The sequence below is a fragment of the Styela clava genome, chromosome 11 (assembly GCF_964204865.1).
Source record: "Styela clava chromosome 11, kaStyClav1.hap1.2, whole genome shotgun sequence".
Taxonomy (NCBI): domain Eukaryota; kingdom Metazoa; phylum Chordata; class Ascidiacea; order Stolidobranchia; family Styelidae; genus Styela; species Styela clava.
This window is the reverse complement of record NC_135260.1, coordinates 15,762,168-15,785,479: the sequence shown is the minus strand read 5'-3', so window position 1 is coordinate 15,785,479 and position 23,312 is coordinate 15,762,168. Positions and strand designations below refer to the sequence as shown.

At 35.7% G+C, this 23,312-nt stretch overlaps 1 long non-coding RNA gene across 7 annotated transcripts in view; it reads right to left on the bottom strand.

Moving 5' to 3' along the window:
• LOC120346898 (uncharacterized) overlaps positions 1 to 13,573 on the bottom strand; it is a 36,289-nt gene extending 22,716 nt beyond the window's left edge. For 2 of the 7 annotated variants that reach the window (XR_013478860.1, XR_013478858.1), the window contains exons 1-3: positions 13,513 to 13,567; positions 12,766 to 12,827; positions 6,535 to 6,649 (exon numbers count right to left, since the gene is read on the bottom strand). This is a non-coding gene — a long non-coding RNA (uncharacterized LOC120346898). Of the gene's footprint in view, positions 1 to 5,865; positions 6,288 to 6,534; positions 6,650 to 11,519; positions 11,639 to 12,765; positions 12,828 to 13,512 lie in introns of those variants that run through there. The other 5 variants (XR_005570045.2, XR_013478861.1, XR_005570044.2 and 2 more) reach the window with 5 other exon arrangements.
• Positions 13,574 to 23,312: the final 9,739 nt, after the last annotated feature.

The window sequence follows — 23,312 nt, the reverse complement described above, 5'->3', positions numbered from 1 at the left end:
ATATTTTATTGATTCACCAAAAAAGATAGATGTTTCATTATTACATAAAAATTCGTAACTAATATGGTTTGTAAAAATGTTTACAATACGTGACTCATGGGTACCGAGAGGAAGGAACATTTAATATTTTGCTTATGTTGGCACAGAAATTTATTCAATTCGATTATTCGAGTTTAAAGGAAAATTTATGATTGAAAAAGTATTCAGATTAAAAATTTAGGAACACACATTGCAGGTTTCAGGAAAGCAGAAATATTTAACGCTTAGGTGGTGAAAATTATATGGTCCTTGTTATTATCTAATGATAATTAAAACTACTTTGCAGTAATCACCCTTTTTTACCATTTTACATTGATTTGTATTTCATTCTGCTTGTTATCTTTTGCTCCACAGGTATCCGTCACCAAGATCAATATTAATACAAAAGCTGGAGGAATTAAAACGATTAAGAGGTTAGTTAGTCGGACGAGAAAATTGACTCTACTTTCACCTCCTATTAATCAAAATTTGAATTTGAATGACTGCAGTCTATATTTTGACTCCAGTCTATAAAAACACAAACTCTGGCATATACAAGCCTTTTTATTTGACTATTGAGAATGCTCGTTCAACGTAAAGCTATTTGAGATTCTTTCATCAAAAATATGAGTTTTGAATTGCAACTCCAGACTCTTGGAAGATTCAAACTTTTGACTTTGACACCTGCACCCAATTCAGTACCAAAATTTGAATGTATATCAATTATTTGATGCTAATATTTATGCATTTCATTCAGATGTTGACATCCTCCATAGCGAGTCGGAAGATTCCAGAAGATCTTCCGACTCGTATTGTGTGAAGAAAAGAGATCGATTCACTCCTCTTACACCATCCTCCAGCTTTTTCAAAAAAACTCAGGTTAATTCAAAAAGTAAGTATTTTCGATAGCAAGGCAAAATACTTTGCTAGTGGAACAACTCACAAGTATTGTGCAAGCACGTTTAAAATCAGCCCTCTATGCTTACAAAATCGTGTATTATTTTTTTCATTCTGTGTTTACTCTTTTTGCTCTGAACAGGGCCCCAGACAAGCATCCACTGATAAGGTGGTACTATTTAAAAAAAAAAAAATTCTCTTCACTGCTTGCCTACACAATTTCCTATACCCTGGGTTTTGAAATTGCCGCTGCATTGGATTTGATGATATATTAGTGTCTTACTACTTTCTCCACTTCTTAGTATGCTAGAAATATTGTAACCAGTTTTAGATTTTATATTCTACTTGGCTAAAAATTAAATTGCCTTATGTTTAAAATAAAATCTGCTAACTTTACGAATTAACTCTTTTATTACCAACCTGAATTTGCATATATTAGCATTCTTTTTTTTATTCCAGTTATTCCACCTTCAAATAAAAACAAACCTGGCGAAGACAATATACTTGGGTATGTTCTTAGGTTCTACAAAGTATTGATTATACATTAGTAAGGATATTTTTGACCGTTAGGTCATATTATGATAGGATTGACATTTTATCTCGGAGGAGAGGAAAGCCGATAAGGAAGCTTAATAACCTTATCGGAACCCACGGTCTCCCGTCCGGATACCATTCCATGTCGGGTATGGGATAAGTTATTTGTTTTTTCAGAAGCATGGACTTGATGGTGGAGGAAGTCGTAACCGACCACCGGTTACGTGTACCACCCTATGGCGGCAAAGATCTAGCAATCCTCTCACACATAACTATCCCTTCATGGGATCCGAACCTTCGAATCCATGCAGAGTTATCAGAGGTGCGGTGGCAAGCATATTCCTAACGCTTAGCAACATGAGCCACACTGCCACAACTACAGGTATCAAAACTACAGGTGAAATTTTTATTTAAAGTTCGTAAAATACCCACATCAGTGTTAACTCTAACTCTAAAAAAGTGCGAAAGTGCTTTTGCCGATTTCAGCAAGTTAGGTGCCCTAGTTTCTGCTCAAATTCTTTTCAAACAGAGTAGATACTCAAAAAAGCGCTTCTTCGGTTAATATTACGAATTGAAAAGGTGCCTTCCTGTTAACCGAGTTTTGTTTAAACCAGTGGTTCTTAAACTGGGGGGCGCGAGATGCTCACAGGGGGGGCGCAAGAGGTCACAAGATGGAATCGGAAATTTAGATGTAACGGCTCCTGAAACGGTCTCCGCGTTCATTAAAAATACCGGCTTTTTCATGGTATAATAATTTTTTCCGTCTCGTAATAACTGAAAAAAATTCAAAATGTCTCTCTATTTTAATTCATTTGTGTAAGGTAACTTGCGGTTGCGGCGACTCATGTCAAAATAAATTCATTACCGATCTAAAATACCACGCCAATCCACGGACATATCAAAGTGTGATAACTGCCCGATTATATTTCGATTTGATATATATTGCACTGATGCGAATTCGTTGACTTCATTAGAAAAATCTGATATAATATCCCAGAAAGTATACTTAATTTAGTACAATTAAAATACATATTCATCGACTCGAAATCCCCGCGGTACGAATCCTGAGTCTGTCCTCGACATTACGCCAGTCCTTATAAGAGCCCACTTTGTCAACGGATATGTAATGGTTTTCGTGTTGAATAAAATATTCATTTAAAATGGTTGCTTTATTCATTTGATTGTGATAAATTAAATCTGCGATTGCGTCGATAAAATAAAAGCACCACTACTCCAAAATACCACGGTAATCCGCAACCATAAAAACGTGTGGCAAAGTGCCCGATTACATTTTGTTTTGATTTGTATTCTTGCCAATTTCACCATTATGAGCTGTCCCTGCAACTCTTACTCCGCTTTATCGCAATGCTCGATTAATTCCTTAGTCTACGATAAAATCCCACGGAGTAAAATTTATTTCAAGTCTGTAGTTTTAGAACACTACTGGTGTGCCGCAGGCACAAGGAATTCATGAGATTTGCAATGTCTAAGAAAGTGTTTTTAATCTGTCGCGGTCCACCCCAAAACAAAACTCATGGTGTTTTCTGTTTTATTTTTAGTATTTTATAATCTCGCTTTTACAATAAAGAAATATTTGGTTGCAGATTCACTACTTTATTCTATCTTTAGCATCTCGTCGCTGATGATTATATAATAAAAACTAACTCGTTTTCCTCAGAGATGTCATGGTTCTATTCGAAAATAAAAAAAGTAATTATAATCGTCTTCGCGACACAAGAATATGTCGAGGGAAATTTCTGATTTAGGGAAAAAAATCACCAAAATCAAGATTTTTACGGCATAGCGGGCCACGCTTACGAAAACAATCGAGATTTAAACAAAATGCAATCGCAAACGCCTTAGCGACTCAATTTTTCAGTGGTCAAGGGCCGAGGAAACGTCCACATTCATAAAAACTATTAAAAAATGAACTGCTTTTAAATTTACATAAACTCATTTGTACTTCTTCATTTTGTTTGAAACGTTAGGCAAGCCAACAAGTAATTGGTGCTTATTTTTAACACACAGTAAATAATTTTGGCATCGCTCAATAGTGATGAAGTAAACAATTGATTGAAATTTTACGTTCTTATGTAAACGTTTAAGCAGAAAATACATTAAAGCATAGGTTCATTGCGTGTTTAGTTTTACTTAAAAATTAGTTTTACTTTACCAGGTATTACAAACTGAGGGGAAAAACGAGAATGTATGATGACCAACCATTATTTGGCTTTATACATACGACAGTGAATGGCAAAGTTGTACTCCGAAGCGTTTTATGCCTAAACAATCTGAGCAATGACGATATGAGACCAACACTCTTATAGCGCCATCTTATTAAATAGCAACCTGCCCATCACAAAAGCATTTTTTCAAAGCAAAAATAGGGGAGGCGCGAAGTTTGTAAATATTTTCAAAGGGGGGCGCGGCTCAAAAAGTTTAAGAACCACTGGTCTAGACTGACGAACAATCCTACAATAACTTCAAGCTATACGAAATTATTGTCTCACTCCAAGAGTAGTGTGATACATTTTATTCGCAATGGTAGCAGTGGCATCAAAATGCCCAGTTTGTTCTAATTGTAAGCAAGCGAAGAATCGCGCTTGGAGAAAATTGTAAATTAGATACTAAAGTTTGAGCAGTCATGTAACATTCATGGTTTGAGAATATTTATTTTTCGCTGTTTGGATAATACTTGGCAAGGTTTCTTGAAGAATTTTCAACACTTACGACTGAAAATTAGACAGGTCCTTTATCTGAATTGTATGATTTCAATTAATCTTAAATAAATAATGAAACGTTTACTCCGGGTACAATTAAATATCCAAATCAACAACTTGAATGGAACATGAAAAATACAAATTTAGTGTCGATTTTGCTAATTTTTTGTATGCGTGTGTACAGTTATCTGCACATTCAGTGCCCATTCGTTTTTGTGTAGAACCCTATTAACGATCAGTCGATCGCGATCTATTTTTAAGATTTTAGTCGAACGCGGTCGGCCACCCCTGATATAGGCGATTCCTCAGATGTGACTGATTCAAGTTGACTTTTTTGGTGCTCCTGAAGTATGCGCACCAAGATGTCGCACACCTTAATCCTAACCTGGTACATATACAATGTTCAGGCTGTGCGACATCGTGGTGCGCATACTTCAGGAGGTCCACTTTTCGTTATAGAAGGCCCGTCTGCTAAAAATTTATAAGTGTTAGAATTCTTGCACAACTGATGTTAGTAAAAATTCCAAAAATATACATATATATATAAAATATTCTAGTACATGTAGTTTTCAATCATATGCAGAATATGACAAACCTAGTGAGGCTTCGGTCGAAAACTCACAGTGCCTCTTTCCCTAATCCAGAGTGTATTGCACTATTGTTGCGCATGCATTATACAGCGTCATGTCGATGTATCGCTATGAAGTCATTTAATTTGAATGATCAGAAATGATGAAACGTTGTGTTTGCGGCCAAATTTGTGACAATTTATAGTTTTTTAATACATTTCAAAATAACTGATAACCTATCTTACTCATGGATCATACTTGTGAATCATACATTAATATTCCAGTCTATTTCAAGTAATGTTCTCTTTATATTGTAAAACCCACTATGTAACAAGTGAACTGTGTATTTAATTGTGAATCATATAATAATATTTCAGTTCTTTTTCAAATATGTATAGATACTTATGAATGTTGATAGCAACTATACAATATTCAGTGCTTATTAAAAAAAATTTCCCTATATTCTTCTCGTGAACTAATTGAGGTGGGAAATGATACTTTTACTTCATGCGCTCGCTGTAATGCTGAATCTGTGATGATATTATTTCTCGTCCCTAATATTTCATTTTTAACCCGGTCATTGCCCAATAAAAAAAAATGCTTTTTGCGAAAATCTTTCCATTGGACATGTCCGAGTTCAACCAATATATACATGATCTCTCAAAATCCTAAATTGCCCTTATTAATATTAACTTCCATAATACCATTAAATTGTCGACTCATCTCTTTATCTTATTTATATTTTATGTTTATTCTCGTTTGCATCCACCTATTGTACTATTTTATGCCATGATAGTCTTATATACAGCATATAAACAAGGGTCGAGAGCCTAGATGACTTTAATCGGTCTTGCACACCGACCCGCACAAAGCAATAATCAATCACTGTCATTACTGCTGAAATATTTTCGTTATTGTATTATGTTTATAATAGTGTTGAGTTTGTTTAGTGGCAATAAATCTCTCTCTAACATCAATCCGTTCACTCTTCGGTATCATTCTATCCTCTATAACAGTTGACTTATTCGATCCGTTACAACATCACAACTCAACACGGACCATTGGCATTTGCGTTACCAGTTTTCAGGTGCACGAGTTTAATTAAAGTAAAGTAGTTGCAGTTTTTTTTGGTCACTCGCAGCCTGTCCACTTCCGATTTTGAACATATCTATAAATTATATAAATTTAGTTTGATTTCGGTCGTTTTTAATCATCTCTTCAACATTCCATTTTGTTACCGAATTTGTGTATCGTCGTTATGCTGATTATACAGTCGAAACAAATCTCCTTACCGGTACTGGTACTATTGATTTGGCATCCTCGCTGTGTGCACGTGTTCCTTTACCGGTACAGCAGGGTCGTGGTGTGATTTCACAATCGACTGATTGTTTTCGTACAGAACCTACCATGCGTTTTGCTCATGTACTTTGATCCGCATAGCCCGAGAGCGTTGTTTATTCTGTGTTGTATTCTGGATGAAAAGCATTTTCAGAGACGAGAATGGGCAATATACGATAATGGAGAATCAATCAATTTTATTTTGGCCACTCTGAAAGAAATCGAAAATGGAGTGGATTTTAGTTCCGTGAGGTGGTGGAAAGGATAGGATTTACATATTTATCCCGAGGAGAGGAAAGCCGATAAGACGGCTTAACCATATGGCGAACTACGGCCTCTCGTCAGGTTGCCATTCCATGTCGAGTGTGGGATTAGTTAGTTATTTGTTTTCGGAAGCATGGACTTGATGGTGATGGAAGCCAATTCAAATGAATTTAAAGATTTATAAGATTGCATACTTGCTCTTTACTCTTCCGACTATATAGGCTGCCATCTCACTCCGTGATGCACGAGACTATTAACAATGTTGATTCCGTTTGATGTAATAACTCTTTCACGCAGTGTTTTAAAAAACTGAAAATAAATATAGTTTTATTATCAAGTTTTGGATTTATAAATCACAAAATATGCTGTTTGACAGAGGTAAAGCAAAGGTGAGCTTATATAAAAAAAATTAATTTAATGTCATGATCATGTTATACCGAGTCTATCTAACTTTAGGAGAAACTAAATTTTGTTGACCCTATAGACACTATCAAGGTATTTAAATCACAAAAAGTGCTATTTGACAGAAATACATAGAAGAGATACAGTTGTTCATACTATGTCATTATCAATCTTTGGAGTTGTAATTAACAGGGACACAGGGAAGCTAAGCTTATACTAGAAGTCTAAAATATTACAGTATATATTACTGCGACTAAAAAGTTTGTGAACCCCTGGTATAGACCATGATAATTTACAGTTACATTTCTGAGCTTAGTCGGTTTCTTTTTTTATAGTATCATACTATTTTGTGGCAAAAACGAGTTTTGCTCATAAGATTAAACAAGTAAATTCTACACAGAATAATAAGGACCATTTTATCAATAACGTAATACCTGTATAAATAAATCATAAGAAATATAGACATGCTTGTATCCGTAAAACCCGTGTATTTATTCTATTTCATAATTTGTATAGAGATATTCACATAATAACTTAACATATTAGTACCGGCAGACAAGTAGAACATGAACGGACTATACCAATAGGATTTACCGCTATATTGATACGATACAGCAGTGGTTCTCAAAGTGGGCATCGCAAATTTTTTTTCTGCGGAATCTCTTTTGCTTTGTGAAAATGATACTGAACAAGAAAAGTCAAAAAACGCAAGTATGACGTAGGCTAAATTGACTTTGGATCGTTCAAGTAGAAAAACTCCGCGACTTTTGTCGCAACTGGGGATGCAATGTTACTAAATGCCGTTTGGGCTTATTAGATAACTGGCTAAAATCTTGCTTCAACAATACATTGCTGATTTTTTTTTGCCATTTTTGAACGAAATCGACGTAAAAAGAAATTTTAATTCTGAAAATGAGTTTTTGGATTTCCCTCAATAGTGATTATCCTTCCTTGGTAAAAAAAGCGTTGCGCACTTTGATCCCTTTTGCGACTTCGTATCCATGTAAAGCAGGTTATTCGACCATGGTCGTAATACACACAAAATATCGATCTCTCTTTTTTGAACGAAATCGACGTAAAAAGAAATTTTAATTCTGAAAATGAGTTTTTGGATTTCCCTCAATAGTGATTATCCTTCCTTGGTAAAAAAAGCGTTGCGCACTTTGATCCCTTTTGCGACTTCGTATCCATGTAAAGCAGGTTATTCGACCATGGTCGTAATACACACAAAATATCGATCTCGAGTAAATGTTGAGAGGGAAATGCGTGCGGCTCTCACAATTCTCACCAAAGTTCAGTGACAATTGTAAAAAGACGCAAGTATTCCCATCCCATTGAATGCAATTTCCCCGACCTTGGTTTAGTTTTGTTTGTTCGTTTAAATGAAACTCATTGCAAAAAAGGTCTTTTGTTGAAAGGTATTAAGACGGGTTTCACGGGGAGTCGCAACTTGAACATATTTTTTCGGAGGGCGTCACAATACGAAGAAGTTTGAGAACCACTTTGTTACAGTATCGCCACTGGAAACAATTTTTCAGTTTGGGGCTTGTATGGCGTAGTTAAGCAGTGCCAAATGGTATAGAATTCACGTTGATACACTCAGTTGGACGTACTTACATAACATCGTTATTGGAAAGCTAATGTAATTCTAGCTTGGAACAGGAATGGCACGGTTAACTGGTTACTACCATGGTCATAGACCATTATTATTTCAAATGACATATATGAGATTAGCCAGATTGGCTCATAAAATATAATCAATAAATTTTATGCAGGATAATAATGACTATGCTATCAATGAAGAAGGCAATATACGTATAGATATGACACAGGATATATAGACACCCTTGTATCCGCAAAACTCAGTGTGTACTCAATTTAATTCATTATAGAAATGAGTTGCCGTGTTTTAGAAGTAATGATTTTCCCTCTATATTATTATTAATACAATGCTGTTCTAGCAGTTAGCTAGACGTGTTCGAGGGAGGGTTCAAGGAGAAATCAATAAAGAAGTACTGGTACTTATATCCTAAGTAGAAAAAAAAATTTCATAAGTATAGTATAGCTATGAAAATATTTTTACAAATTGTGGAGATTACAATGTAACTCTTGTTATGAGAATGCTCGCCACACCTCAAAAATAACTAGCTAGCATGCAAAAATGTACAAATAACAAATACGTAGTATGTTTCATTCAAAAATACGGGGATGGAATGTGAATATCCAAAAAATGCGCGATTAAGTCCAACAAACAAAAAATAGATTTAATTAGCTACATGCCCCCTCAAAAATTGTCTACGCCCCTTTTGCAAGGTGCGCCCCACCCTTTAAGAACCATTGCCCCAGGGAATATTTGCTGATACATTTTTAACGCTAACTTACAGTTTTTTTGGTAGAATATTCAATTTCATGCCGACGATACTAAGAAATGAACACGGGTCCGGTTCTGAAGACTTTGCCATATAAAATTATGAGCGCGCATTGGTGCTCAAACCAACAGCATTATTGCAAACACAAGGGAAAGAGTTCCTTCTCAAGAATGACAAAAATCTGACAAACTTTGGAACAACGTAATGCAATTTTTATCCCGAATATTGGGCGGTAATATGAGAAAAACACGATTTTTCATTGCTAAAATTTATTCTTGTCTTATTCGCTTATTAGCCAGAAAAAAAAACGATAGTTGCCCGAATCATGATATTATAACGTATTTAGGGGATTCTCCATAAAAAATTTTATTTGACAGATAAACCAAAGCTGAGTATACTCAATATAATAAAAATATAACTTTGTCTGCAGATTTCCCGAAAAAATTACAAATATTCTTTATTGATAGATATACAAGTAATTTACACGATTGGAAAAAACGAATCAGTTTCAAATTGCATTCAACAAAATAAATAACAATATATGACTATGCGACACATGCTAATAAATATAGACATAAGCAGGCCTGTCCATGGGACATATTTTTTTGTCTCCTTCCCATCCCATAACAATTATCCTTGTCACATCCCATCCCATGGGATTCCCATTGGAATAAAAATCAATAAATATTGTTAAATTTAGGTTAAGCGTCAAAGAAAAAGGACTACATGTAAGAAGAGACATGCGAAACAACAATATTTACGGACTTTGTTAACTTTATATTCATAACTATTATACATGTGTCCATCAGCCCCTTCACGAAATATATTGTTAGTGCTGAATATATTTCGCTCTTTATACCTAACAAGAGAGCTATGCTCAAATATATGGACACGAAATCCATAACGAAATGTTTTACCATCATTTTCCCTAAAATCATACGGTTTTCGTGCCCCATTGGAAATACAAATGTGTGCTGTCCCATCCCATTTCCATGGACAACTCTGCTAATATCTAATTGAAAAATTAAAAATTCTAGAGTTTTGAGTGCTGTATGAAAAATCTAACTAACAAGCGGTAGAGATTATATAGGAGAGTTCATATTTAAGCTCTTCTTAATACACATGATTAGGCATAACATGAGGTGACCCGCACTAACAATAGGGAAAATATGACACATATTTCCATGTCTCTAAATTCGAATAGTTATGAACATGGATGGTATGATAACTTTTGAGGACTTTTACCAAGGGGATATGGACCAAAAAAGAGTTTACACTTGGTTGAATATAATTTATACAGTATCGTTTTTGGAAATTTTCTATTATCACTCTGATAATATCATTATTGAAAATTTGGGGCGATTCTAGTTTGAACTAGTTGGGAACATTGATGGCTGCATGGTTATCAACTGTTTCCTACCAGAGCGTGCAAATCACGATGAGCTACAGTTACATTTAAGAAATTGGCCTAATTACTTTATATAGTATGGTAGTTAGTGCGAACTACCATTTGTGGCGAAAACCCTCATCAAATTTATAAAAAAGGCCAGAACTACGATTTCGACAAATTAGGCATATATAGGCACTCTATGATAAACAACAAGTTGAACAATAAGTTTTAATATTAGCATGGTTATTAAGTTGGATTGGGTTTTAACCGAATTGCACTTAACGAGGCATAGTTCAAATCATTTCAGTATCGCTGCAGATATACACTGCTGGATTACCTTATAATAGTATCACTCTGAAAAAAATTCACTGTAATCATAACGTGGCGCCCTATTGCGATAAAACGCCTTTTATTTATGATGGCCTAATGATCCTATAAACTGACATTACAAGATAGTAATTGGTCTTTCGGTTTGGACGATTAAACGAAACGACAGCAGATGGGACAACACAGCAGTTAGCCCCTAAACGTGCAGTGCTGTACTGACTATGCCATTATTCACCGTATATTGCTGCAGGTAATTTGTAGTACAAAATAGTTAATTCCGCGATTCTACGAAATGAACATGGCATGATTTTAACAGATTTTTCCATATCCAATTATGAGCGCGCATTGTTGCCTAAACTGACAAAAAGAAGACCAATGTAATGCATTCTTGTGTCTCGACTATTGGGCGGGAACAAAAAAAGCTTAATTTTTAATACTAAAAAATCACCCCCGCCTTATTTACTGGGCCGACTCAATAGCCAGAATAAAACAGTAGTTGTGCGAATCATGTTATTATGAAATTGAGGTTGTAATTTATAGAAAATTTCATTTAACAGACGAAACAAAACTGAGCTTATACTCAATATATTAAAAGTAATAATTTGTCTGTAGATTTCCCCCCAAAAAATACAATATATCATTTATTTATAGACATGTAACTTGAGAGATTTTAAATGATTTGGTTACATACTTGTTCGCCAGACTTGATAGGCCTCCATCTCACTCAGTGATGGAAACCTGGCACTTGACGAATTTCTTTTGGTGCAATGATAAATTGTCCTGCCGACTTTCAAGCAGTGTTTCAAAACGCTGCTCAATATATAATATATTTCAATATATACGTCGTGATTTTGTGTAAGCCAATTCTCAATTTGAATTAAACTAAATTTCGTTGAGCCAACTATGCCATTTTCAGGTAGTTAATTCACACAACTGTTACTTGACAGAGACCCTGCAAAGCTATGCTTATGCAAATGATACAAAAAACCAACTATGTAATTCATTTTAGTTCATTTTCAACCATGTCGCTGATTTTACACCAAAATTACATCCTTTAGTTAAAATGATATGTTAGTGTATCATATTGTACCTCATTCTCAAGGTGAGACTCTTTTCTGAACATTTTTTTCTAAAATTATACGTAAGTTTCAATAGAATACGTAACGGGTAAATTTCGACATTTCATTTCATAAAATCCAAAACTTAGACAATTTAGATTTTAGACGAATAAAATTTATTCAGCGATTGCCATTAATTAAATTTCAAATATATACTTTTATAACAACATATCAGGTATAGTTTTCAAACTGCACAAATTGCAAATATTACAATAACAATAAAATACCCAATGAAGTTTAACTGTTCATGGAGTATAATATGACTAATTACCTCTGATTACCTCAACTTGTAGCATTATCGCATTGTTCACGATAGGGATCGCAAACTGGGGATCGCTATCCAGTAGGGAAGCGCGCAACGAATTTTAGGGGTCGCAAAGAGTACACCAATTTGATACAAGGTACTATATTTATAGTACTTTTTTTGGACTTTTGCTTTTGCTTTGAAACACAATTATCAAAACTTGTGCATAATCTAAATCTTACAATTTCGATAGAATGCACAGGATCAAACACAAGCGGCATAACAATGTTGGCTTGCATCGAACTATTTAGCATTTTAAACGTGAACGTGGGTCTTACTTTTTTAGACTTTTGAATCGAAAGACACTTATTAAAACTTGTGCAAATATAAATCTTACAATTTCGAGAGAAAACACACGATCAAATAAGTTACATAACAATGCCGACTCTGATCGCAAGAACGGAGACGAGTTGCGCTCGCATCGAATTGTTTAGCATTTTAATTAAACGAAAACAAATGGTATACAGGAATCAATAGGCGTCGAAAGTCGAATAAAATGTTCAAATAATATTTACTTGTAATATTCCTCGTCCGTTACTTTGTGTCTTCGAATCTTTAACCTTTAATATTTCTGCATCTAAAAAAAGGTTTTAAGATATTGATAAATAAACTGTCGCAGAACTGTAGCTAGCAAATTTAATGGACAGCGGGACTGAATCTATCGGATCTTTTGCACAAAGCTCCCGCCACGTTTTCAAATGACATATTAGTAATTATCCATTTGGGGTTAGGAATGATTTAAAAATTTGAATTTCCAGCGCAATCTGCATTCCTAACTTAAACTGGATAATTACTAATTCTCTTATTTTGAATGTGGTAGGGTCTTTGTACAAAGATCCAATTTATAAACAATAATATATCAAAGTAAAAAGGCTACGGCGAATCTCTATTAAACCATGGATTTTGCGCTACATTTGCGAAAGTTTTGAAAGTTATGCATTACATTCATGTGAAGCGTACCATGTTGAACGCAGCTTACGTAGTTACGTAGATCAGTGAATTACGGGTAAGTTTCCTATTATGATAAGTTTATGTATTGCCATATAGCTTTAAAGTTTGGCCTATTTGTGAGGAAACGATAGAACCCGCTGTTAGTGAGTTCGATACAAAAGAGAATCATTCATCAGTCTAGACTTCTATATTAGGTTAATAATTCCAATTCGCATAGGCCCGAAAACCTTTAATTTACAACTTATACAATAGTAAAATGAAAGCAATATAATAGCAATGAAAACAATAGGTATGAGGAACATTCAGCTCACCTGAATATTGTTTCGAATTCACTGTCATAACCCTATTCATACATCCTAAACAAAATCAAACGTCATCCTAACACGAACATTTGTGACTGACTGAAAGCGACGTCGCTTGTGGCTTCCCGCGCAAAAATATTTGACGAAAAAAGCTAACTGTTGTTTGTAATCAAATGTTTTTAACTGATTACTTTAATTACTCCAGGTTGTCGTTACGAGCCGATCACGCTTCTGATGCGCGATCTCAAAGTTGCAGAATGCAAATGACGGTTGGTATTTGGCTTCATACATCGTATAATACCTAGTTCACAGTAATATTCTCAGGATCTTTTGTACCAAGCCCCACCCCAAAACAACACTCCGCCAACGCTCGATTTAAATAGAAATAGTGATTATTCAGTTGAGGTGAGGGATGCAGATTCAGTCGGAAATTCAAATTTTTGAATCGTTTCTAACCCAAAACCTTACTGCATATTTACTTATTTTTTTATTTTAAAACGTGACAGGGGTGTTTATCTCAGATCACACATTTTTGCATCAGTGACGGGAGCTTAGTACAAAGAATCCAGCAATTCCATTATATTTGTCTGTTTATATTTGTAGAGTAAACGCGCACGTGAATGCCATCAAAAATGTAACCTTCCTACAACTCAATGAAAAAATAACGGCGGGTACAATGCATTCTCTGCATTGGCGTACAAATTAGCTCATTGACTTGCGCAGCCAAGAATAATCTTAAGTTTTCATACAATGACGTGCCGGCGATGTCGATAAAGGGGAGGTCATAATGTGACGTTGCTCCGAAGCCTACTGTATAGTAACTGCTCAAGACAAGAGCATACCGACGACAACAAATAATAATATATAGATCAACTATTCGAGACCATCCAAATATTTGGTGTTATGGAGCTCGTGACAACGTAACAGAGAACGTAACGTGGAGAACGTAACAAAAAACAAATTGTTCCTTACCGATTATCAATGAGTGAATTGAAATTACTCTATGTAATAACTCGGATGTATTTGCTGCTTCTTAAATTTTATTAATGTCATTTTGAGTAAACGAATAGATCGTGGAGACTTTAGGCCCGTATGGAGCACTTTGAGTCTGTCTCTAGATTAGACCTCGTGGTAAAGAAAGATCATGATACAGGTATGTACGTCCGTAAAGGACAATTCTGAAATTTCAGCATCCAGGGTAAGGGTATACACGTATTTCAATGTATTTAGTATCTATGTCAGCCAGTGCACTGCAGCTGACTACGTTCACGTTGAGTGGCGCATCGTGCTAATCCTTAGTTAGGAGTACGCTTGATTTCTAACCTAAGATTACCCCGCTTAGATTCGCAGGTTCAAATCCCGTAGGGGATAATCTAGTACCAGAGGTTTGCTGGCGGCTTCCTCCCGACACGCCAACCCCAAGCCAGCGTTTCCCAAACTTTTTTCGCCACGGAACACTTGCACTTTTAATGTCGCCTCGCGGAACACTAGAAATGAAATTGATAAAGAAAAATGATGTAATGCAGCGAGTTGCCAAATGCGCCGCAAAAACATAATTGTGTTAAACATACTTAAAATATGATTGGATATTTTTTGTTTTGTTTTAATTTGAATGCTGTGTGTATGAAGCAATAAATTCATTTTACCTTCCTATGTCGATTACTTTTCAATACTTAGTGTTTGCCTTTATTGTTACGTAACAATGAGGTACTTTATTTTATTTATCTGCTCTATCTATTATTATTTATCTGCTGAATAGAGTTTAGCGAACATGAGTAATTTATTCCGCATTTTAAAGTGAAACCAGGCAGAGGTGGAGGAAGAAAAGTTGACATTTTGCTATTATTCTTCAGGCATACATGTTTGTGTACAGCAAAACCAAAAGCTGTAAACCTGTTGGTCAGCTTTAGGCCGACGGTGACGCGATATTCAACGGTCGTTAGTTGGGCGACAACTTTACGATGGCGTGATTGACATGGCGACCAATTCAGCCCTAAGCGAACGCCATATGAAAAGGATGTCTTTCTTGTAGGCTTTCCCACTACATGGCGGAAAAAATCTCATGGTATATATATCATTTTTTGCAGCCATAGATTAAACATTTACATAAAGTCATCAGCTTCACAAACTAGGGCTCAACTTCATAACTTTGGCCGCGTGTAGGGCTAGTCTAGATTTTACTGGTTGGTAAATTGGCCCGACTTGGCTCAGTTGGATGATGCATCGACTGTCGGATTTTGTTATTTCATGCACAATTTCATTGATCATTTGAAGGCTCTCTCCCAACTTATCAAGCTAAGGAAAGACACAAGAAAATTGATTCCGGCCATTCCAAGTTGAAGCAGTAAGGAAAGCTCACTTGTGCCTTTATGGGTTTAGCTTAGGGTAGGATCTTCATATAAGCGCGACTGAGGTCTGGACTCTGGATTTCCAGTTGGATAATGCATATTTAATACACTGACTTGTAACGATCCATTTGTACACTCAGTGTCCAATGCGAGGATGAGCTGAAAAAGCCTAACACTTGGATAAAAATAATTTTGTGTCTCCAGTATTAGATTTGCGATATGTAGCCTTCCATTCAAACAACTAAACTATGGCACTATTGGATTTCTCTGGCCTCTTGAATGTTTCACTGGGGTTATGCTTCACCAAAAAAAAATTCAAAACCACTGGGTTGCATCAATAAATGATTCCATGTTTGATAACTAGTTTAACTGGACAGCATAACCGATTTACTAATCTCATAAACAGTGTTCCCTCTAAAGTGTGCGCGCGCGCACAGCTTTCAGAGGCTGCTCACACGCATTGATTTACTGCGCACAGACGTATTTCGATGTAATGTAACAATGTTCTCGGTTGGCAGGTTGAGAAAGTTTGTTGTTGGCCCACTTATTACCCGGTTAGAACGCCAAAATTTCTTCATTGGTTTTTGCACAAATATTAGTCATTTCCAAAAAAGTGCGCACACACAAAAATTTCTGCGCACACATACTACAAAAAATTAGAGGGAACATTGCTCATAAATAACCCACACGGACTGGTAACCTGGCAAGAGGGTGTGATACTCAGGTTTGATTACGCAGTCATTTCGGTTTTCATCACCCCCGCGGATAAATATGTAAATCCTATCCCTTTCTTACAAACTTTTAGTAATAATATACAATAAACATATATATTTTGATGTTTTGGTCGGATGCATTCCATGAGCATCATACAGGGTACCGCACGAGCGAACGCAGCATGTTAATTACCGAATTAGCCTCGATGAAAATTTGCTAATTAAGTATTATTTTGACGGTGGTGTCCTCGTCAGTAACCGTAGCGCAGGAGTAGCGACTAGGTGCCGTTGCGCGTAAGTCTTTGGGTTCAAATCCAGATAGGTGTTAGCGTGAGAAAGATAAGGTTAGTGGCAGAAAGCAGACAGAATGGCCATGACGAAGAAAGGAAGTTAGAATCCAAGTAGTGTGGTTAGGTCAGTGGCAGAATGCAGACATAGTGGTCGGAACACACGAAGGAAGTTGTAAACAATGTGGAGCAGGTCGGAGCCAATGGCAGAAACCAGACAGAGAGTCAGCACCAGGGTATAAAACTAAGTGAAATGAAAAAAAAAGCTGGGTTGCCCTGTGGCTGTGCCCGTCAGATTAGTTAAGATTGGATTGCAAACAATTTCCCCGCTTGGAATACAATATACATTTCGCATTTATATGTCGAAGACTATTTCTCCACCAACGTAGTTTAAAAGAAATCTCACTTTACGGAACAATCAAAATATTCATGATCCTGCTTTCAAATTATATGGGAGCTCTCAATTGATCTTTTGTACAAAGCTTCCGCCATTCATAAAATGTAAGATTTGATAGAAACAATCCTGAAATGTATGAAATAAATAAAAATAATTATCCAGTTGGTTCGCAATGAAAAAAAAATTGTAATGTTCGGCGCAATATGCATTTCTAACTGGATACTTACTAATTTTCTCATTTTAAGCGTTGGTGGAAGCTTTGTACAAAACATCCCATTTATAGCCTGTCTGTTCTTTATGCTGAGTTTCTACAAGAAATGAATGTGTGAACTTTTTCCATTTTTTATCCTCAAATTTGAAATCCCAATCTTATACTTCCAAGTATCGATAAGGAGATGTTTCCGTAATTATCGGCTTCTTTATTTACATCGGTAAGAGCGTAGCCAGCCCAAAATTTGGCCCAATTTTTTTTATATGACGTATTACGGATGCTTATTCGCCGATTTCGCTACGAACAAGGCAAGATAATAGCAGCCACTGATATCTAATGTCACGTTAAAATCCCTTTCATAGACTTACTTCACCGCGGAGTTCTTCAGGCTATGCAATTGCGCACTTTTGCCAAATCGGATGATTAATTTGGAGGATGAATTGATAGTAAGCCCCAAAACGGCCAATTATATCAGTGAATAGCTCTAGAATAGAGCAAAAGAGTGTTGAAGAAGACGTCCTTAGACCACTTACCTGTGTCTTACTTTAAATGCCATGTAATCGTTTGTTTCAAAATTTCGGATCTTAAGGCAAAAAAATAAACACCCTCGCTACCACTCAAAATTAAAAAAGGAGATTGCGCTAGAAATTCCAATTTTCAAATCATTTCTAGATAAATACTAATTTTTGAAACGATGCGGACCGTTCGCGTGTAAATCGAACGTGATGACCACTACACTACAAAAACGCATACGCCGGTGGGTCATATTATAATGAACAATATACTTGGGAAACTTAACAATAATTGATCGCGTGTTAGGCAAACGTGAGGACTTCTACATAGGGAAACGCATATACCTGTGGTTCGTCGAATCGGCTTGAAACCGACCCTGATGTCTTTCCGTGGTGTTGTGGTCATCGCGTTTGCAAACGGTCCCCACAAAGTGGTTCGTGCCCAGGCAGAAACATGTTTTCCTATTAACATTTCGCTCTAGTCTAAAATCTTTGACGGATCTCGTTCATCCCCGTAAGAAATGGTGCATATTATGGACTTAAGTATCCTTTCTAGTATGAATTAACCCTTCGTGGTAGATATTTACTTTCTCTTAATATCTTAGAATCCTTTTTTGGTGAAATGAATTTTTGCTCAAACAATTGATAATAACCGAATGTATTTCTATCATAATTATCACACATTTGAGAAAAAATGGGTTGAAATGCTGAAATGTATCAGCTGTTAAATCTACAAATACAATGAGTAATTAAAGTGTAACGTTAGTTGTCTGCGGTAAACTTATAAATCAAAATGGATGTCCAATCACCGACTTTTTTAAATTCTAGATAAGTAATTTTAGCCGTTGCTAAAACGTGGATATAATAAAGATAGACATCTGCCAATTTGCTCAATTTAAAGCGTAAAAGTGAGGAATCGAGTGATATATACACCGATAAAAATGAACAGGAGACAGATTAAAAATGTGCAGTGGATCTTGAGAAGACTTCGAAGTTTTTTAAAAACCCGAACAACACGCATATGTAGTTACTACAAATCCTGCCTCTATACACGGCTGTTGTTGATCGAGTATTTAAGGTTCAAAATCTGCTTGGTCTAGCAGTATATTCCTACCAAAGTTCAAGGTTTCTACGTAAGAGTTACAGTTTTCGTAAAGCCACGTTCAGAGTGGAAATACGAGACACCGTGAGAAAATGACCGCGGAGACTCATCATAACTACATTTTCAATCTTCATATATATATATATACAAATCGTTACGTTACGATCCATTCAACATGAATCTAGATATCAAGCTTTTAAGTGTTTACTTTTTCTTGTCATTTATTTTGCCGTCGTATCCATTGTGCAAGGCTGGCTGCATTCTGCCTTGTTTGACACGTTAGGGGACATAACGATCGTTTTGTTATTACGTTGTTGTTGTTCTTTGTAACAGAAAAATCGCCTTTCTCTTTGATTGCTCTTTCAGTGCTCAAAGACTAAATTTTTCGCTAGAAAGGTAGTACTTTTATTTATTTCAAATATTCTGGTGAGCTGTAAGGAATTCGTTTCCTTGCGTGATATGACGTCATTACAATTTTGCCACTATGTGCCTATATATTTGAGCATAGTATCTTGTTTATCCCCATTTGATTGTTCACAGTGTACTCGCTGTCTGATGAACACAATTGCTTCGTTCACTGTCTGATGAACACAATTGCTACGGCACCGTCACTCCCACCACTTCAAGGCAAACCATATGCTTATTCTGTCACATATTCTTTTGAACGATGTATAGGACTAAAACAAGTGCAAAAACGAAACACTTTGTAAATTTGCAAATAGCTGTGAAGATTATATCTCATAATCAGTAAACAAAGTTTTAGAATTCGAAGTTTTGTAAATATTTTCATATTCAGCAAACGAATGATTCGAATTTTACATTCGTGATAAATTTTGTATTCGACAAACGAACATTTCTAAATCTAAGTTTTGTGATGAAGTTTTTATTTCGTGTTGCAGTCCTAACGAATTACAATTCTTATTTCTACGCCGTGATTTTTTAAAGTATCAGTAGTTCGCTCAACTTCATTTGTCTCCTGTAACTTTGCTCAGAGATTATTGTTCTATATTTTTGAGTGACTGGACTGCATACGGAAGGAATGAACAAACTTCTTATGCGGCGAACATCCTAATCATCTTTCACGAGTAGCAGACGTAACATAAACACTTCGCTATATTTTTCTCGAAAACTGAATGCCAATCCCCGTATTATCCCCAAGATTACCAACTGAATAAAAAAATTTGTCTATGTGCTGATTTATATTCTTCGAGTAAAGTTCTAAATTGATGATGTTTCAACCTTTCTTGATATAATTCGTATACTTCACCACAATTTTCACATTAAATATATGAATTTTGAATACGATATATTGGAATGGTCATGATCACAAATGTACTGATTGACTTGACAGGGTTTGCAATACGTTAATCATTGTTATTAGATTTCCTCTTTCCAGAGGTAAATAGTAGGATGCTACTATAATAGGACTAGTCGAACTTTACATCTATTATTGCGATCCTGAGCAAATTCATAACATGTACTGCAATTAACACATCACCCTCCTCTTCTTATGAAATTAGTTTGAAACGAGCACTCCAAAACCGACTGACAAAATAGCACGTGGTATTCTAAATTACCAAAATTATATTAAAGCCAATGCACCCATTGAATATATTTATAACGGTCGATTGTAAACTAGCAAATATGAAATTTATATATATGTTATCTTTGTCGATTTTTTTGTCCAAATTATTTAAATAAGCTTTCCGTGTTGCGTACATCTCCCATGCTGCTTTGAGTCTTTGTCCAGTTACAGGATTCGAAGATTTCATGCCGTCGTGGACAAGAAAGGCGTTTTTTAAAACCTTGAACTTGTATCATACAGCAGCAAGCAGGGCAACCTAAAATCAATAAAGAAATGTATAACATTGAAATGCGTTAAATATGATGAAGTTTTATGACGATTTTTCCAAAGTGCTAGATAATAGTATTCAAACCAACAACAGACAATAAAAACTAAATATTTTCCATAAACCCAACGTTATTTATATATTCTAGCCTAATTAATTGTTATTAGTGCGGTTCCGGACGTTTTACTCAGAGTATATTGCCAATGCTATGATTCTTATATAGATGCTTTGCCAAGTTGCTTATTAATTAATACCGAGTATGTATTTACAAAACAAAATTGCCCTTATGTTTGTAAGAAATCATATTTATCAATTTAATATTTATCATATTTAAATCATATTTATGAAACATCGACGGGTATTATTTCACGATCCCAGTTTTCCAACTTTTGAATCACGACGGCACTTACAAGATGTTTTACAAAACACTGCTATTATTCTTCAATCAACTCTCCTGTGTACCCATCCCGATGATTGCATCAGTTTCCCGTAATCTGTTGTTTCTAAAACGTTTTGTGCGATGTGAATGACAAAATAGATATAAAGTGTACATATATATAACGAGTAACTGTCAAATTTTTTTCAGCCGGTTCCATCACACAAATGTCATATTTTCAACCGGTTCTGTTACAAAAAGTCATATTTTTTTGGTAATGCTAACCGGTTTGCTGATCTCATAAAACTCCGTGAGACGGTTCTATAGAAGCGGTGCGAATCGGCTGAATCCCACTACGACTCGTAAGCGTATAAAAGAGCAAATATAACCTCACTTAGGTGATGCACATCTACTTGCGAATGTCCAAATAACGTTTCATTGAAAAGTGCCACTCCTCTCCTAGCAATAAAAACGGTTCATAATAGACCTTAGTCATTTAAAACCCATCCTACGCGCAAAAACAAAAATGACGTAAAATTTTTTTTTTAACATTAGCTCTTATAGTAAATGCGATCACCAGAGCAGAAATTTGCATTTTTTGGGGATTTTCCAGCAATATTTTAGTATGGGCGTGTGCAGTTTTGAAGATAGCATATTTTTCAGATAGTTTTCGATATTTTTTATCACAATAAACACGGTCAAGTTTTATGATAATCGTTCATCGAAATTTCAATAGGCGTGGTGTTTTCACTGACGTAACTCTCGCTATACCATGACATTCTGCCAACCTGCTCCAGTACGTGAAATATACGTAAGCGGTAATGTCGCCCCGGGTACTGAAACCGTTGAAGGTTTGTACTACGTTGCGGGTCGACCCCCCCCCCCCCTTTCGAAATGTAAAAAAAATACTCTATCATAGGTAGCAATTTTTCTTAGCTTGAAATGCTTTTCAGATCCCCCATACTACTAAAAACACGCGTATTCCAGCGTTCGATCGGACCCGCTAGCAGTTTCGATCTAACTTGGCAAAAAAAAATTAGACCCCCCCCATTTCAAAATTTCTGGCTACGCCCCTGTATAACAATTCGTAATAAAATGAGTGTCGCAAGAAAGGTAACATAAGGGAAACACGCCGGAAACGTATTTCATTGCCCATCGCACAGTGTCTGGTTTGATTTCAAGTAATATCTGTCACGAAAAAATACAATTTGAAGCGACATTAAACGCGAGATGCGCAAAATACAACGATAATTTTCGGGAATTAACTTTAAAATAACTGAAGGCTTTATATATATCTTCTTTAAAAGAACGCCACCCATGCAACATAAAAATAGTCCGATTAGAACGGTAAACTCTCGTTGTTTATTAAATTTAAAGTAAGTAAACTCGCGATATTTCAATCACTTTTGGGTTTTCTCCGACTTGCGGCCCGCGAGACCTCCTCAAAAGTTTTTGCGGTCCTTCATCCTAGCAACCTTGAACCACTCTGAGGTATAGACTACTAGGTACCGGTAAAATTTCAAACTACAGTTGTAATTTGTATTCTTTGGTATTTCGATTCACGTTGAGACTGAAGGCATGGATCTTCATTGTCACACTCCCTCAGGATTAGAGCTCAACCGATATATCGGCCCGATATTGCGTGTTTGCCGATATATATATCGGCTATATATAACAGTTAAAAAACCTAAAAAGGTTCGTAAAAGTTGTTTTATTTACTGTTGGTTGTGATTATCTTTAATGGATAATACACTTATGTTGTTTATTGTTTTTATAATTAAATTACACATGAGGGGGCACCAAAGTCTGCAGTTCTTAGGGCACCAAAGGGGCTTAATCCACCCCTGCATATAATATCATACTTTAGTGTTGAATATGTTCCCTCCGTGAAGGGCTTCGGTCGTTACACCAGATATCAGAGGGTTTAGCAAATTTGGATGAAAGATTCCTAAATGACTTGTCAAAGCTTACTGAAATACAAAAAAAAAATAGTAAATGAGACTACACACAACT